Genomic DNA, 18,008 nt, shown 5'->3' on the forward strand with positions numbered 1-18,008 from the left:
AAATATATATATATATATATATATATATATATATATATATATATATATATATATATATATATATATATATATATATATATATATATATATAAAATAACAGGAATGAACACCCAGTAACAGGAATGAATATCCAGACACTGTGGATGTTCAGCTTGCTCTAGTGATAACTGTGGGCTGTGTGGAGGGATGTTTGAGGGCTTCTTTTCTGTCTTTGATGTTATGGTACATCTCTCTCCACTTTTTGCGGCGTCTGCACTTTTCTCTCTGAGGTCATTGATCAGTTTCTTGCTGCCTGACTCTAGGTCCTTCCTGTATCTCTCCGACTTATTCATTCACTTATTTTTTTTCCAGCTTAGTCCCTTTATTAATTAAGGGTCGCAGAGGAATGAACCGCCAACTTATCCAGCATACGTTTTATGCAGCGGATGCACTTCCAGCTGCAACCCAGCACTGGGAAACATCCTTACACACTCATTCACACTCATACCATACACACTCATTCACACTCATACACTAAGGCCAATTTAGCTTCTTCAATTCCTCTCTAGCACATGTGTTTGGACTGTGGGGGAAACATGAGCACCCGGAGGAAACTTACGCCAACACGGGGAGAACATGCAAACTCCACACAGAAACAACCAACTGACCCAGCCGGGGCTCAAACTAGTGACCTTCTTGTTGTGAGGTGATCATGCTACCCACTGCACTACCGTGACACCCTCTTTCAGATTCCTTCTCTGAATATTTCTCTCTTCTCTGCATCATGTTGTTTACAATAAAGTTGTTGCTTTTCTGCAGCACTTACAGGTGGATTGGCACTCTGCAAGTATATAATTCATACATATAATACATGTGATACACTTACCGGCCACTTTATTAGGTACATCTTACTAGTAACTGGTTGGATCCCCTTTTGCCTTCAGATCAGCCTTAATTCTTCATGGTGTAGATTCAACAAGCTACTGGAAATATTCCTCAGAGATTTTGCTCCATATTGACATGATAGCATCACACAGTTGCTGCAGATTTGTCGGCTGCACATCCATGATGCCAACCTCCCGTTCCACCACATCCCAAAGCTGCTCTATTGGATTGAGCTCTGGTGACTGTGGAGGCCGTTTGAGTACAGTGAACTTGTTGTCATATTCAAGAAACCAGTCTGAGATGATTGAGCTTTATGACATGCTGCGTTATCCTGCTGGAAGTAGCCATCAGAAGATGGAGACACTGTGCTCATAAAGGGATGGACATGGTCAGCAGCAATACTCAGGTAGGCTGTGGCGTTGATGCTCAATTGGTACTAATGGACCCAAAGAAAATCTCCCCCACACCATTACACCACCACCACCAGCCTGAACCGCTGATACAAGGCAGGATGATCCATGCTTTCATGTTGTTGAGGCCAAATTATGAGCCGAGCATCCGAATGTGTCAGCAGAAATGGAGACTCATCAGAGCAGCAACGTTTCTCCAATCTTCTATTGTCCAGTTTTGGTGAGTCTGTGTGAATTGTAGCCTCAGTTTCCTGTTCTTAGCTGACAGGAGCGGCACCCGGTGTGCTCTTCTGCTGCTGTAGCCCATCCGCCTCAAGGTTGGCCGTGTTGTGTGTTCAGAGATGCTCTTCTGCAGAGCTCGGTTGTAACGAGTGCTTATTTGAGTTACTGTTGCCTTTCTATCAGCTGGAACCAGTCTGGCCATTCTCCTCTGGCATCAACAAGGCATTTGCGCCCACAGAACTGCCGCTCACTGGATATTTCCTCTTTGTCGGAGCATTCTCTGTAAACCCTAGAGATGGTTGTGCGTGAAAATCCCAGTAGATCAGCAGTTTCTGAAATACTCAGAGCAGCCCGTCTGACAGCAACAACCATGCCACGTTCAAAGTCTCTTAAATCCCCTTTCTTCCCCATTCTGATGCTTGCTTGAACTGCAGCAGATCCTCTTGACCATGTCTACATGCCTAAATGTAGTGAGCTGCTGCCATGTGATTGACGGAGTAGAAATTTGCGTTAACGAGCAGCTGGTCAAGTGTACCTAATAAAGTGGCCAGTGAGTGTATATTTACAATATAAGTAATAATAACTGAAACCTAAAAGATTCAAGTAAATCGTTTTAAATTGACAATGTTTTGCATTATTATATATGCAGCAGAGAATGCAACTCACTCCTGTTACTATTACTCAATCCTGTTATGGCATATATGAGTAACGGGACTGGGTAACAAAAATTATTAAATTCATGTTAAATAGCCACATGGCACACATGCTAATAGCATGAGGATATGGAGCAAGTTTTAGTGGTTTAAAAATTAATAAATAACATCTAAAAATAATTTAAGTAACAGTTAAGATTATTTGTTTAATAGTAAATCATTAATTGGATATAAAACTGCATGTAAATGCAAAAAAACATGTTTTCGAAGGATTTTAAACACAATATATTCTGGCAAATTTTAGACGCAGGGAGTGGGGACATGCAACAACTGCTCTTTTTTAGTGTTCTACATAGTTTTTAAAAATGATTTTAATTATTTATTCTAAATTTTGCAGTTTGTTACATTTGAAGACACTTTGATTATTACTAAAATGTATTTTAGAGTTATTTTCATGCATTTTTATACATTTAATATTCTAGGGAAATAAATGTTACCCATTCTGTGGAATGTCCCTTACATTCTGTCACCTTTCTATCAGAACCACATTAACTTCTTCAGCAGTCATGTGTGGGTAAGACGGCATGGGCCAGCTTCTACTCCCATGAGCATCAGAGCTTGGCTGCCTGTGACAAGCTCCGCTTCACAACTGTTCGCTCTTTGAACAGATTCCACTAGATGAGTGAACTGACCACTACAGAAACACCTCACAAGAGCTGTAGTTTTGAAGATGCACTGACCCAGTCATCTTGCCATCACACTATGGCCCTTATTAAACTCACTCAAATCCTTACACTAGTGCATTTTGCTTTCCAACACATCAACTTTAAGGACAAAATGTCCTCTTCCTGCCTAATATATGCCACCTGCTAAAAGGTGCCTTGAGGAAGAGATGGTCAGTGTTGTTCACTTCACCTGTCTGTGGTCATACTGTGCTGGATCAGTGTGTACTTGGTATATCACAGCCAGTTAGCTTCAACACAACTAGCAGCCTAAACTAAGGCTCATGAGTAATGACCAGAGATGGTTGGGCCTTTGCTGTAGCTAACCTTTACCTGTAAAGCAGCTTGTCATTCATTTTAGAATTGCCTGAACTCTCAAGGACTTTAAATCGTCTCTTTTTCTTTCAAGTTGAGGACAGGGTTATCAACTGTGTTGCTATGAAATATGGGACAAAATTTGACTAGTGCAGCCATGCAAATTAGCATATGCATTCCATCATTCCATCATATTTACATTTACTGTTTAAAGGATACATTCTGTACTGTACATTATTAACAGAAATGAAGACTAAAAACTAAATCAATAAAGCCTTTTCAACACCACTGCTGCTTCAATCTGTGGAGCAACCAATAAACAAGACATTGGGAATAACGTACAGGACAAACCAGGCAAGCTCAACATATGGGATGTCCAGGCTAATACAGGGCGGCTGGCAACCTTAGTTGAGGACACGGCAACTCTACCAGTGTTTTATAATCACAATATATATAAATATAAATTGTGATTTCCTATGTATTATATTACAGTTTTAGTGTTTTAGTTTTACTTTGTGAAATACTTTGATCAACCTTGGTTGTTTTTAAATAAGGTTGACATTGAGAGCTGACATCAAGCCTGACTGGAAGAGTGTTTGAATGCTTCAGTTTATCTTGCATTACTCTTCATTTATCTTACTGGGCACACTTCACTCTCACCCTGCAGTTTTGTACATCTTTCCTCCACACCACTTCTCTAGTGAACAGCTGTTCAGCACTAATGGTGTGCATGTACTCTATAAATCTATCTACTTTTTTGTTATGTCAACCTGTAAAAGTATAGACAGTCTTTTTTGAGTGAACACTAGGAATGGCCAGCGCTTCAGAGCAGCTGACACAGAAGCAGTTCCTTCCCCCAAGCTCCAGCTCCCTCTTAAACAAATAACTGCTCATTAAAAGCATTATTCTACTTTCACTACTCCTATAGTGCCTCTATTATATGTACTTTTATATGTACTTTTATATATTTTATTTTAACATTTATAACACTACCTCTACCTACAGCATGATGCATCTGCACAAGTGTAAATATAATCTGTTAATATGTAAATTCAACTGTAAAATATGGTTATGTACTGCTGGTGACTGATGAGCTAGGGTGAAAAAACATTTGATAAGTTGTAGATATGATGTATTTTCAGATGTTCAGTGAGGCTCAGGTAGAATGAGTGAAATTACATTCATAGATTCATGTTGAGATTAATGTTAATTAAGATAGAATTTAATTAATGATTAATATAAACTGATATATTAAAACATCTAAACTAAACGGCCAGTGAAATGAATCGAGTCAATGATTTCATCACAGAATCATTAGTTGGGTTGAATTGATTTGTTCGAACAACCGATGCTTTCTAGAATGAACTGACGTCTTTACGAACGCTTAATTGATTCACTGATTCACTCGCTAGAATCACTTACATTGATTTGTGAGAGTCATTTTAAACGAACCTTTATTCACGAACAGGACGCGGCTTTGTAAAGAGAATTTAGAGAGTTTTTCTTTGACTTTACTGGAAACTACAGCGACGAAACAGCACAGACAGCCTATGGAATTATAACATCAGGCAAGGTAAGACACTAAACATTTCATTATTGTTGATAGAGATGTCGAGAGGTGCAGTTTTGTCCCGCGATTTCATGGCGATCATACAGGAGTGCTTTCCCTAATGCGGCTAATGCTCGTATTTGAAACAAAATGCTTTTCAAACACCCATAATATGAATTACATTAACTTTAACATTTTAAGCGTGTTATTATGGAGTCTTGATGAACAATTTTAATGGTGTATAATTTCATATGTAATTACATTAAAGCCAGCAGTAACTCAGCCAAGGTTTGTAATGTAGTAAACGTGTAGTAACATGTTCATTGGCAAATTGACTTCACTTGGTTAATTTTCGTGAGGTAGTATTACAAACATGACATTTCAGGTTGCCAACCGGTCTCATATAGTTTAGGTTAATCATGCTTGCATACATTCGGCTCTCCTTCCCCCTCCACGGTGTAGCAATGTGACTGAAACGGCCAATCACAAAAATTCCCCAGCGAGGGAGCAGCCGTCCAATGAAAAAAATCCGCTCTCACTCATGCTCCTCCTCCCGGGATTTTTGATGCAGTACACGTGTGTGACCGATGAGGGAGCTCGCGGTCATAAGGCAAAACACCAATTTTCAGTTTTACTATTGCTGTGAGGACTTTTGCTGAAATTTGCACAGTATCAAGTATAGGCCATTTGGAGGCCATTAAAGCATTTTTATTGTGAGGACCACCTAAATTGTCCTCACAAAGAAAAATGTCCTCACAACATTGGTTGTTTCTCAATAGTTGGTCCTCACAAGTATAGCAAAACCAACACACACACACACACACACACACACACACACACACACACACACACACACAGAGAGAGAGAGAGAGAGAGAGAGAGAGAGAGTAAGAGAGATAGACTGCACTTTCTTTTTCATACAAAATGTAGTAATCCTGGTTAACAATTGTTAAGTAGTACACTTTTAATAACTAATTCTAAGGTGTTTAAGTTACTCTTTCATGGAGGTTACTAGTTTAGCTATGTAATTTGTAGATATGGTTTGCATTTCAACTACTGTATGCTATTTATTTTGCAAATGTAGGATTAAAACAGCAATCTGTCAGTTTCAGTTTATTAAATAGTTAATTATAACTATAATTCTAATATAATATAATATAATATAATATAATATAATATAATATGATATAATATAATATAATATAATATAATATAATATAATATAATATAATATAATATAATATAATATAATATAATATAATATAATATAATATAGATAGCATGATGGCCAAGTTGGAAGCACAACTGTCTAACAGCAAGAAGGTCGCTGGTTCGAGCCCCGGATGGGTCAGTTGGCATTTCTGTGTGGAGGTTGCATGTTCTCCCCGACATAGGTCTGTTCGCGTGGGTTTCCTCCGGGTGCTCTGATTTCCCCCACAAATCCAAAAACATTTGGTAGAGGTGAATTGGGTAAGCTAAATTGTTCGTACGGTATGTGTGATAATGAGTATGCATGAATGTTTCCTAGTGATGGGTTCCGCTGAGTGAAACATACTGTATGCTGGATAAGTTAGCGGTTCATTCCGCTGTAGCGACCTCAGATTAATAAAAGGACTAAGCTGAAACGAAAATGATTGAATAATATAATATATTGAATGAATGACTGAATAATGTATAAATATAATATAATAAATATAATATAATATAATATAATATAATATAATATAATATAATATAATATAATATAATATAATATAATATAATATAATAAATTTAGTTTATAAAATGTTAATAAAGATGGATGATTGGATGGATGGATGGATGTATGGATGTATGGATGGATGGATGGATGGACGGACGGACGGACGGAAAGACAGACAGACAGACAGACATTTTCATAAATGTTTATTCAATAGTTTTTGTACATAGATTCTATAACTTTAAAACAATGCATATATAAAAATGCAACTGTGTTTACTTTCAGGAAGAAACCACTAAAGGATTTCATTATACATTAATATGTGCAAATGAAAATTGAAAACACCGTAAATTAGACCACCCATCAGAGCTGCACGTGTGCGGGGTAAGGGTTGCCCACGACAAGCCTATTTACTGCTCTTGGAAATGACTTATTACTAAAAGGATTATGGTGACACACATACAAACACAAACATGGTAATCCTCATTAAAACTTGGAAAGCCCCACCAATGCAATCCAACAAATGCCCCTGTAGGATGAGCTACGAGCGCAGCAGCCAAAATACAACAGTCCCCATCAGCCCGGAGACATTGGACCCCTCTCATCCGCTCATTTCTGAATACGGGATGCCTGCAACGGGACGGAAGAGAGACAGCAATGAAGAAGGCCCAAGAAAAGAGAAATGCACGACAGAGAGGAAGAAAGACAGAGAAACGCAGCCAACGTGGTCACAGCAGAAGGGCCCCCTGCTTTTGATCTTCCAATTCCAATGTAATAACAGATAAATAGACAAGGCTCTCTGGGATACAATGGCAAACAGCTTGGGCCTGCCAAGGGAAAGGGAGCTAATGCTCTCCCTCATGCACAGCCCCTGCGGCAGGCCTGGCTCTCTCAGCCCCACTGTCACACTGAATGATAAAGCAGACAGATTGCTCCGAACGCCAGACACTTTGATACCCAGCAGCCCCCGAGGCGCAGCCGGAGTGCCTCTTTAGCCATTCACAAGTTAATGTGCCAATTTGTTTTCCAGCGTGCCTCAAGGAGAATTTATGGCGATGGACTGAGAGCAACGGGTAAATACTAATAAAATGCTCTTTTTGCAGCAATTTGTTTAATTGGCCACAGTGGGGATGGGCTCGTTGAGCTGGAGTGAGATGACCCTGAGAAGATGGCACTGCAGATGTTTGCCGTGTCTCCCTTAACGGTAATCTAAACACCCGCATCTCCTCCTCTAATCGGCCACCCGTGGAACCACTTATCACCGTTATATCCTGCTAAACGAACAAACCTAAATGTAAACAAATAATAAAGAGTATATGAATGAAATTCTGACCTTTGGAAAAACAGATCAAAGACTTTTTAGACTTGTCAGGGTGTCCAGCATAATGCAAATAAACCGGTAACACTTTACAATAAGGTTCATTAGTTAATGCATTTACTAACATGAACTAATCATGAACAACACATGCACATCATTTATTAATCATAATTGAACATTTACTAATGCATTATTAACATCCAAGTCCATGCTTGTTAACATTAGTTAATGCACCATGAGTTAACATGAACTAACAATAAACAACTGTATTTTCATTAACTAACATTGACTAACATGAACAAATACAGTAGTAAATGTATTGTTCATTGTTTGTTCATGTTAGTAAATGCATCAATTAACATTAACTAACTAACCTTATTGTAAAGTGTGACCAATAAACCTAAACGGAAATATATAATAAAGAGTATAAGGTTGAATCTCGGACCTTTAGAAGAACATGTGAGAGAGTTTTTAAACTTATCTATAATGCTAAATGAATAAACCTAAATGTAAATAGTCAATAAAGAGTATATGAGTGAAATTCTGATGTTTGGAAGAACAGATCAGAGAGCGTTTGGCCTTGTGTCAGGTGTCCTGTATAATGCTAAATGAATAAACCTATATGTAAATAAATAAGAGTAGGGCTGTGCAGTATTGCAATATGAGTCTATCATTTCTTTTTATGCTCTATTGTTTATTTTGTTATGTCACAAAGGCATTGTAATATTTCAGAATTTATATGACAATATCATCACATTATTATGGGGATGTAAACATAAACATGAATAACAGCATCGTGAGAAAGTTGCAATTTTGCAAGTGCAATGTTTACATGTATTTTATTTTTATGGACCTGTATTCATTAAGTTTGGAAAAGTATTTAATATTTTATAAACATTTACTTTATACTTTTTCATTTTAGTCAAACATTTTTCTCAAGCTCTAAATGAAGTGAGAAATATTACAACATGTAAGAATACATTTCTTAGTGTATACTTTAAAATGTAAAAAATAAACATTTCTTTACATGTGTTCAACATACAGTTGAGGTCAGAATTATTAGGCGCCCTGAATTATAAACCCACCTGTTTATTTTTTTCCCCAATTTCTGTTTAACAGAGAAAACATTTTTTTCAACACATTTCTAAACATAATATTTTTAATAACTCAATAACAATAACTGATTTATTTTATCTTTGCCATGACGACAGTAAATGATATTTGACCAAATATTTTACTAGGCACTTCTATACAGCTTAAAGTGACATTTAAAGGCTAAACTTGGTTAATTAGGTTAACTAGGCAGGTTAGGGTAATCAGACATGTTATTGTATAACCATGGTTTGTTCTGTAGACTATCGAATAATAATATAGCTTAAAGGTGCTAATAGTTTTGACCTAAAAAGGGTTTTAAAAAAAAGTAAAAACAGCTTTCATTCTAGTCAACATAAAACAAAAAAAAAATGTTTCTCCAGAAGAAAAAATATTATCAGACATTCTGTGAAAATGTCCTCACTTTGTTAATCATCTTTTGGAAAACATTTAAATAAGCGGGCTAATAATTCTGACTTCAACTGTATATATAAAATGAATTTACAGAATTAGCACTATTGTATTAGATATCGTTGTCAGGATGAGATGACAAATTTTTGTCATCTTGACCAGCCCTAATAAAAGGTATAAAAGCAAATCTCTGACCTTCAGGAGAACTTGAATGAATGCTAAATAAACAAAAATATACACAATTTTTGTAGTGTATTTAATGCTAAATGAATAAACCTAAAATTTAAATAAAATATAGAGAGTCTAAAGGTGAATTTCTGACCTTTAGCAGGGTATAACAAATTGTGGTGACTTGTGTTCGGTGTCCTCCAATTAGATTTGGTGTGCAAGCTTCTGTTGAAGCTAGCCAGATAGTAATTACAGGCCTCTTTGTTCTGCGCATTATCTCTACAGTTGCACTGTAAATTAGGCATGCAGATTGTAAAAATCAACTAATACTGGATAAATCTACTACACATTGCTTGAGGGAGCCTGTCATTTGCATAAAAGAATTAAGCATTAGGCCTTCATACAATCTTGTTCCCCAGATTAAAATAAGAAGCGATGATTTTGGCTTTACTCCTTAATGAAAAAAAAGTATATGTTGAATTGTAATTATAACTACATATGCAGTATACACAATGTAATGATGCCTTAATAACAAAAGGCGTCATTTTAAAAATAATTTTAAAATATTTTTTACAATTACAATTTCACACAAAACATGTCTTTTTATTCAAAGAAAAAATATTTGTACTTTAAATATGCATCTGTTTCCACACTAAAACAATCTTTAAAAGTTATTTACACATTAACAGTCCTATATGCAATGACATAGTCCAGAAGATCCCTTTTATTGCGAAATGGTTGACATGCATCTCAACCTTCACCAACACTGACTATACACTTACTATGAACACTCTCTTAAAAGATCAATTATTTCTTTCATACAGTGTCTGTGTACATATTAACTAGCAAATTGTAACTGGATTGAACTTATTATATTGCTGAATAAAATTTTGATGGGTTTCTGCATAAACATATCCAATAACATATCATATTTTCTGTGTAAAGGGCTCACATACCTTCACTTTCTGCTACTTCGAGCTTTTCATAAACATGTTTTCCGTGTAATAACTAGCCGGCAGGCAGATTGCTCTCTGCAACTCTCACATGGTCGCCCACTGAAGCTAAGCAGGGCTGCGCTCAGTGAGTACTTGGATAGGAGACCACATGGGAAAGGTTGCAGCTGGAAGTGATGTTAGTGAGGCCAGCTGCCGTCTATGTGGCTCCTAACGCCCCTGTATAGTGAAGCGGACACTATACTACTCAGGGAGTGATGACTGATCCTGAGAGATCCTGACTCTCTGCGGTCATTAAAAATCTCAGAATGTCTTTCGAAAAGAGTAAGGGTTTAACCCCGGCAGCCTGGCCAAATTTGCCCACTGTCCTCTGTCCATCATGGCCTCCTAATCATCCCCATATTAAAATTTTACACCAATCAGCTGGTCTATGGCGCAATTTGGCTGCTGCTCACTGGTGGTGGATGAGGAGATTCCTGCCAATGTGTAAAGCACTTTGAGTGTCTAGAAAAGCGTTATATAAATTTAAGGAATAAAATTAATAATAATAATATTAATTATTATTATTATTATTATTATTACTCATTTGCTTTCATAGATACTCATTATGTTGTACACCTCGGTCTGATTTAGTAACTCATCATCTTGCGATATATTAATACATCAACAACGTATCCCACACAGCAAATTTTATCTGGCCCACACAATCAGGTTTTTCTTGGCCCACATGCTGCTGTGAATTACAGTACATTACTGGACCAAGTCTGGCTTTCAGAAAAGTGCCGAACATGGAGTCTCAGCCAAATTAATAACTCATAACTGGGCCTGAACTTGGCCAGATAGGTTGGTGTGTCACAATTGCAATGGAATTGATAAACCCATGAAGCATTGTACTTTAAGCACACTATGGGCGTGTTTTTTCTCAAAGCGACCGGATGGTTTGAATTTTTTTTTTTACTCAAAAATGATTTTAATGTATTTTAAATGTGGGTCAAGACAGGTCAAATGTACATGGCCCACCAATAAACTTTTAACATCTGGGCCAAATACTACTTTTTACATCTGGCCCAAATCTTGTGTGCCGTCTTGAAGACGGTGCCACCTTAATCTGGGCCAGAATTCTTTGCTACCTGGGATTGTTTTGATTCAGGTTATAGCTTTATTTCTCATTTTACACATTTTTTTACCTCTATCTTTTTACAGTACTGTAATTTGCCAGTATGTTATTTTGAAAAGGTACACAAAGTTCTCTATTTTAGTCTGTCCCAGACTGATTTGTCAATGTTAATATCTAATGTCCCCTAAACCTTTACACAATACATGAAATGCATATATTAAAAATAAAGGTTTAATAAAAGGGTGGAGCCATAGAAGAACTATTTAGAGTTCCAAAAACAATTTTTCATAGTGTGCATTTAAATAATCTACAAAACCCTGTAAAGTAACTTTTTATCGATGGTTTAAACATTTTCCATGGAAACAAATAGAGAAAACAACATTTATTTTCATCCTTTACATTTTCAAATCTGTTTCCCTCCCCCCAAAAAAAATCAGAAGCACAGAGTAGAAAATAAAGCTGAAACAGACAGGAAAAGTGCTGCCAAAATGCGGTCTAAAAAGTGCAGAGGCCTGTGGTGCTGTGGAGAGAGGTGTGTGGGCTCTGATGTCAGCTCGGGCCCTGAGCCTGTGTGTGAGAGGTGTTAATGGGCCCACGCAGGGCCACAGCTGAGCACTGTGCTCAGTCTCGGCTGGTGCGCTCAAGGTCGAGGATTATGCCACGTCCTGTGACCAAACAGATGCTTCTGACAAAACACATCACACCAATAGAGACTCCTCCCCTCCCGCTGTGGGGCCTCATTCAGAGCCAAGATGGAGGAGAGCAGCCACTCTTTTCAGTGTCTCCCTCTTACATCCACACACACTCATCCCAATCAATATGGCACGCTGATAAAGGCGGGAGAACAGCCGGCCTCAGGCGGGCAACAAGAGCCTCAGGCCAGCCATGGGCTATTCTTTACACACACAAACTGATGAAACACAATATTGGCCCCTGTAAATTGCACAAAATACTGAAGCTCTAAAGTGACTTTAGAGGGTGGCGCATAGTGGTTAGTGCTGTCACCTCACAGCAAAAAAGTCTCTGGTTCAAGCCCTGACTGGGTCAGTTGGCATTTCTGTGTGGATTTTGTATGTTCTCAAGCTCAGTGAGGACAAGCATCATTTTGGGCCCCACAGATTTTTGATGCATAAGGAAAAAAAGATATTTGTTAGTACACTGTCATTTAAAAGAAACTATATGCTAACTATATGCTACAAATTCAGCTATCAAAGGCAGTTATTCACAGTCTTGATTTTCCAAACATATCTCCTGCACTTTTGCGAAATTGTGATCGTTGCAGTCGGGGCACCATTGACTTTCATTGTGATGTCATAAACAGTCTAAATACATCCAACGTTGGGCAGTAGCGTCACTACAAGTAGTGGATGACAGTGGAGGAATTATCTGGAAGCAGGACCATACCTCGAAGTACATGTCTTAAAGATAATTTTGATGTTGTGCTCTTGTTAAAGGTTGAATTGGTTTACATTCATTCTCTGTTTATTCTGCAAATGTGTCCAAGTGCACTTAGATGACAAAAAAATATTATAGTAGTTTAATGTAAATACAGTACTTAAAATATACTATGTTGTATATATATTTATAAACCCTTTATTGTTCATACATAGATCACTACAGCCGAATGAACCGCCAACTTATCCAGCATATGTTTTACGTAGCGGATGCCCTTCCAGCTGCAACCCATCACAGGGAAAAACCCATACATTCTCATTCACAAACATAGAGTATGGATGATTTAGCTTACCCAATTCACCTATACAACATGTCTTTGGACATGTGTGGGACACCAAAGCACCCGGAGGAAACCCACATGAACACAGGGAGAACATGCAAACTCCACACAGAAATGCCAATTGAACCAGCCGAACCAGCGACCTTCTTGCTGTTAGGCGAGAGCGCTACCCACTGCGCCACTGCGTCGCCAACCTATATTGTTTTATATTCATAATTTTCAGTAGTAAAAGCTAAAGTATACTATGTTAATTACTATTAGTTCACAATAGTTACTAATAATACTATACTATGTTGTAGAATTAATTAACAGAGTTATAAATACTATATTTCCCCCCTTTTCTATACATTACTGTTGTATTTATATGTGCAACACCTCATTTTTTTGAATTTTTTGTTTTTGCTGTCTAGTAAAATGTGTTTTTGTTTGGAACAGCATATTAATTGCAGTAACGAACTTGTCTTAAAGTTTGATTTAAAAATGAAAACAAAAAAATAGCTTAGATGTAGCTAAGCTGCTTTTGCCATGTAGCTTTTAGCTTAGCTTGCTACATTTCCCAGGAGGTAGATTTCAGTGAAGTTAAGCTACATTTTAAGTAGAGTAACTAATAGCTTAGCTTACTACATTTTCCAAGTAGCTTGCCCAACACTGTATACTTCTAAAAATCCTATTCTGAAAAATGTGACAGAAAAAAGTGACAGAAATGACAGAATTGTAATTTTTAGTTGATTTGCAGATTCCAAAACGAAAAACAAAAATAACAATTTGTAATAAAAAATATTTAAAAACAATGAATTGTGTAGAAATTGTACCTGCAAATTCTCAGTTATGATTCCTACCACACATTTTAAGCCTGTTTAACAGGAACAACAAAGATGCTTCATCATGTAATTTTTCTTCTAACCAGTACACGGTAACCACTAAAGTAAGGCCATTTCAGTTTCTTTCTTTCTTTCTTTTATTTTCCTTTTTTTTTGTGGCCACAGTGTTCCCAAGTATAAGGATTCCCGCAGGGATCTGTGGTGATGCAGGCCACAGTGGAGCAATGGACAGACCCAGGGGAGGTGTGCTGTGATGGGGTAGGGTGAGAGCAGATGTATAGATGTGGTATACCCAAATGACAAGTCCGTTGGACCCTTGGCAAGCCGCAATTAATGACCCATGCACACATTACAGGATGAAAAATGCCCACTGTCCAAGCGGTGCGGCTCTGCTTGGCAGCTGGAATTCTTCATTACTCCAGCTCTGCCATGTGCAGGAAGGGCTGGCAGACATACTGCAACAAACACACACTGCAGAAAACACATAAAGCTGCCATAAGCCAGGCCTATTAACAGAGCTTTTTAAGATTTGGTCATGTATTTATACATGCAGGTTTACTTTTCAAATTCATTGAACTTGAGTTTACATATACGATACAAAATGTAATTTCTATAAATTCTTTAGATTCATGTATTGCTGTGGATCTTGAAATTACTGTGATATTTCTGTCGTTAGTGTTCTCATTTATAGATTTTTTCTAATCATTTTAATGCAAAAAAAAGTTTTAACATTGATAGATTTTATGATTGGTTATTTATTTAATCATTGTTATTGTTAGTTTTTCCCCCTGAGAAATGAGGAAAACCTTTATAATTTGACTTGACCTTTCCTGACAGAATTACTCCTAAATTATAATTACTAAGAGATGTATATACTGTACATCTAAAAGATAAATGTATTTTAGCCTAGTATATGAAACAGCTTTTAGATTAGCATAAAGCTAAATGATTACAACCATTAGGCCTATTTCTGCTACTTAAAGGTGCTATATATACACGTTTTTGATTCTTCTAAAGCCTAAAAATACCACAATATGTTTGCAGACATTTAGGAAACATGCCAAGTGAACATTCTTGTTTATCTGAACCATGCTGAAGTCAGAAATTCTGCTTTACAAAATGTGTTTTCCAGGCCAGAAAGTATTTGAACAGTCTTTGTTTAGGTAACTTTAACCTGCCCAATGCCAGTTAAGACAATTATATTTCAGCACCCCGGGTTGCCTTGTTGGAAAATCGCAATCAGAAAGGTTCTGAAAGCATGCGCCTGTGACTGAAATGTGACCTCCTGTAGACAGTAGCAGACTAGGAAATGAGATGCAGATTCAGTTCCACATTATGTTGAGTACATTGGCAAGATGAGAATAAATGTGAAATAGTTTCATTAAAGCATTCCCAAAATCAGCATTTTAACTCAATATTAATTTTTAATTTTTGTAAAAAAAAAAAAAAAAAACTATAAACTCTATGAATTAATTTAAATTATGTTTCTTTAGCCTTATTAGTAAATAGATAGATTATGAAGTGTTTGATGATGGGTGACCCTTACCTATGCCAGACCTGTGGAGATGAAGGGGCTACCAAGATCAGAGCTCTCACTAGTGCCAATACAAACCCTTCTGACCTAGAGAGTAAATAACCCAATCGATCGCATTACTGTGAGACCAAATCTGTGACAAATTCCTCTTCTAAATGTTGCCATTTAATCAAACGCAACACCCAGCTCTCAATGCCAAGTCACTATGCATCGTATAAAACATATGTCACACATTTATTGGCTACAAAAGGATATAATGTAAAATAGTTGAATGTGAATGCGCATTATCAATCTCTTTAAAAAATAAATAAATAGGCACATAATCTGAAGATCTAAATTGAATACAGTGTGTAACTGCATGAAAAATCACATTAAAAGAGCAGGCTTATCTTATCATCGCCATCTCCTATATCAGGAGATATTGCGTTATAAACAGGCGCATGCTGAGCCACCACTGTTCAGGAATGTTCCCCGTGAAATTCAAGGCTCTTCAGGAAGACGCCAATCACATTCTCAGCATCAACAATAAACTTTTAAAGGCCCAGCTGCTCCTGGTGTTAATTGGCATTTATAAAGTTAACAGATCCTTTTTATGAAGTGGCCAATTATCTGATTAGAGGATACGTTAATTACCAAATGGTGAAAGAGTTGATGAAAAATGTGTGCAATTTGTTTAAAATTACTGTTCGGGTCCCTTACAATATGATTTAACAGGAAAATATCATTACAAGTAAATTAACTTTCTAAGGACACGTCTTATTAAAAGTTAACTTGTTCTCGATGACAATTATCAAGACCTTAATTAAATATAAATGATTGTTTGGCAGGGTGATGCAGTGGCGCAGTGGGTAGCACGTTTGCCTCACAGCAAGAAGGTCGCTGGGTAGCTGGTTCGATCCTCGGCTTAGTTGGCGTTTCTGTGTTGAGTTGGCATGTTCTCCCTGCGTTCGCGTGGGTTTCCTCCGGGTGCTCTGGTTTCCCCCACAGTCCAAAGACATGTGGTACAGGTGAATTGGGTAGGCTAAATTGTGTGTGTGGGTGTGTGTGTGTGTGTGTCCCAGAGATGGGTTGTGGCTGGAAGGGCATCCGCTGCGTAAAAACTTACTGGATAAGTTGGCGGTTCATTACGCTGTGGCGACCCCGGATTAATAAAGGGACTGAGCCGACAAGAAAATGAATGAATGATTGTTTGGCAACTAAATCTATTTCAAGATATCAGAGTTATATGATTATATATCAGAGGCAATGATTATACAAGATTAATATAAATGCTATGGGACTTTACTGGTCTACTAAAATAATGGGTCCCACTTTATATTAAGTGGCCTTAACTAATATGTACTTACACAGAAATTAATAGTTTGTTACAATGTACTTATTGTATAAACATGTATTTGTAATACATGTATTTGTAATAAATACATGTAATACATGTATTTATTGTGTACTTATGCTTTATTAAATACCTGTATATAATTACATCTGTAATTAACTTTTGTAATTACATTTGTAAATACACTGTTGACCCTTCCTTACACCTTAACCCACCCTTAATCCTACCCATACCACCAAACATGTCCATAACCCAACCCCTATCCCAACTCAAGAGCACCACAAGTGTTCTCAAATACATTATGAACACAGTAAATAACTTGTACTTATTTTTTTTGATGCAAGTACATAGTAGTTAAGGACACTTAATATAAAGTGGGACCAAATAATGAAATATAAAAAAGTTGCAAATATGCCTTGTTATTTTACAAGCCACTTTAGCTCCAATAATTTACAAGGTTCAAACTATATTTAGAAGTCATCAGAGTTCAGTTGCAAAAACTATCTAAACATTTCTTTAAATATGTGTAATTTTCTCCAACCAGGCTCATTCTGAAAACGTACCACTATATGCATTTCTGGAGAGCACCAAATATGTCCCATGAGCTATAATTTTTGCAGTTTTTGTTTTCGTGAATCCTGTGTATGCTTTTTCAGATCTCAGATTTCTCTGGTGAGTGCCATTCACGTCTCCTGTCCTCGCGTAAATCCACCAGAGGCTGCTGTCGACTGACTGACTGACTGACTGACCGATCAACTAACCCAACTTCCTCCTTCCCTAAACCCAACCAATAGTGTTTTCTAAAGCACTGATTGATTCTGGTGTTTTTTTATTATTCTGGCTACATAATTAGTAAACCCCAGAAATGTATATAGGGCTACATTTTCAGTACGAGCCTATGTTGTTTTTCTCAGCCTCCTATGATAATATCCAGTTATTTTGCATTAATGACAATAAAAAATATTATATGCCATAAAAATTTAATTACTGAACATACACATCGGAGCCTGTAGAAAATACTCATTTCAGAAACAAACTTCCTCTGTTCAATCCACCCTCCATACATTTAGCATGTATTACTACTTAGTTTTA

The 18,008-nt window shown here is 37.0% G+C and overlaps 1 protein-coding gene and 1 long non-coding RNA gene across 11 annotated transcripts in view; one reads left to right on the top strand and one right to left on the bottom strand.

The window, feature by feature from the left end:
- The window catches only part of LOC147833695 (uncharacterized), a 185,009-nt gene that overhangs the window by 32,946 nt on the left and 134,055 nt on the right, over positions 1–18,008 (bottom strand). Inside the window, exon 4 of one of the 9 annotated variants that reach the window (XM_087284255.1) lies at positions 6,628–7,064. The exons of the other annotated variants lie outside the window; for them this stretch is intronic. The gene's annotated coding sequence lies outside the window, so the exon portion shown is untranslated. Of the gene's footprint in view, positions 1–6,627; positions 7,065–18,008 lie in introns of those variants that run through there. 9 annotated transcript variants of the gene reach the window in all.
- Positions 4,603–15,484, top strand: LOC147833696 (uncharacterized). Of its 2 annotated transcripts, none has more exons than XR_015509589.1 (3): positions 4,603–4,759; positions 6,720–7,638; positions 14,215–15,484. It is a non-coding gene; the product is annotated as an uncharacterized LOC147833696 (long non-coding RNA). The 2 variants fall into 2 exon arrangements; XR_015509588.1 differs by lacking the exon at positions 14,215–15,484 and adding an exon at positions 8,096–8,412 and having other exon boundaries at positions 6,720–7,859.

The sequence above is a fragment of the Danio rerio genome, chromosome 15 (assembly GCF_052040795.2).
Source record: "Danio rerio strain M-AB ecotype USA chromosome 15, GRCz13ab, whole genome shotgun sequence".
Classification (NCBI taxonomy): Eukaryota; Metazoa; Chordata; class Actinopteri; order Cypriniformes; family Danionidae; genus Danio; species Danio rerio.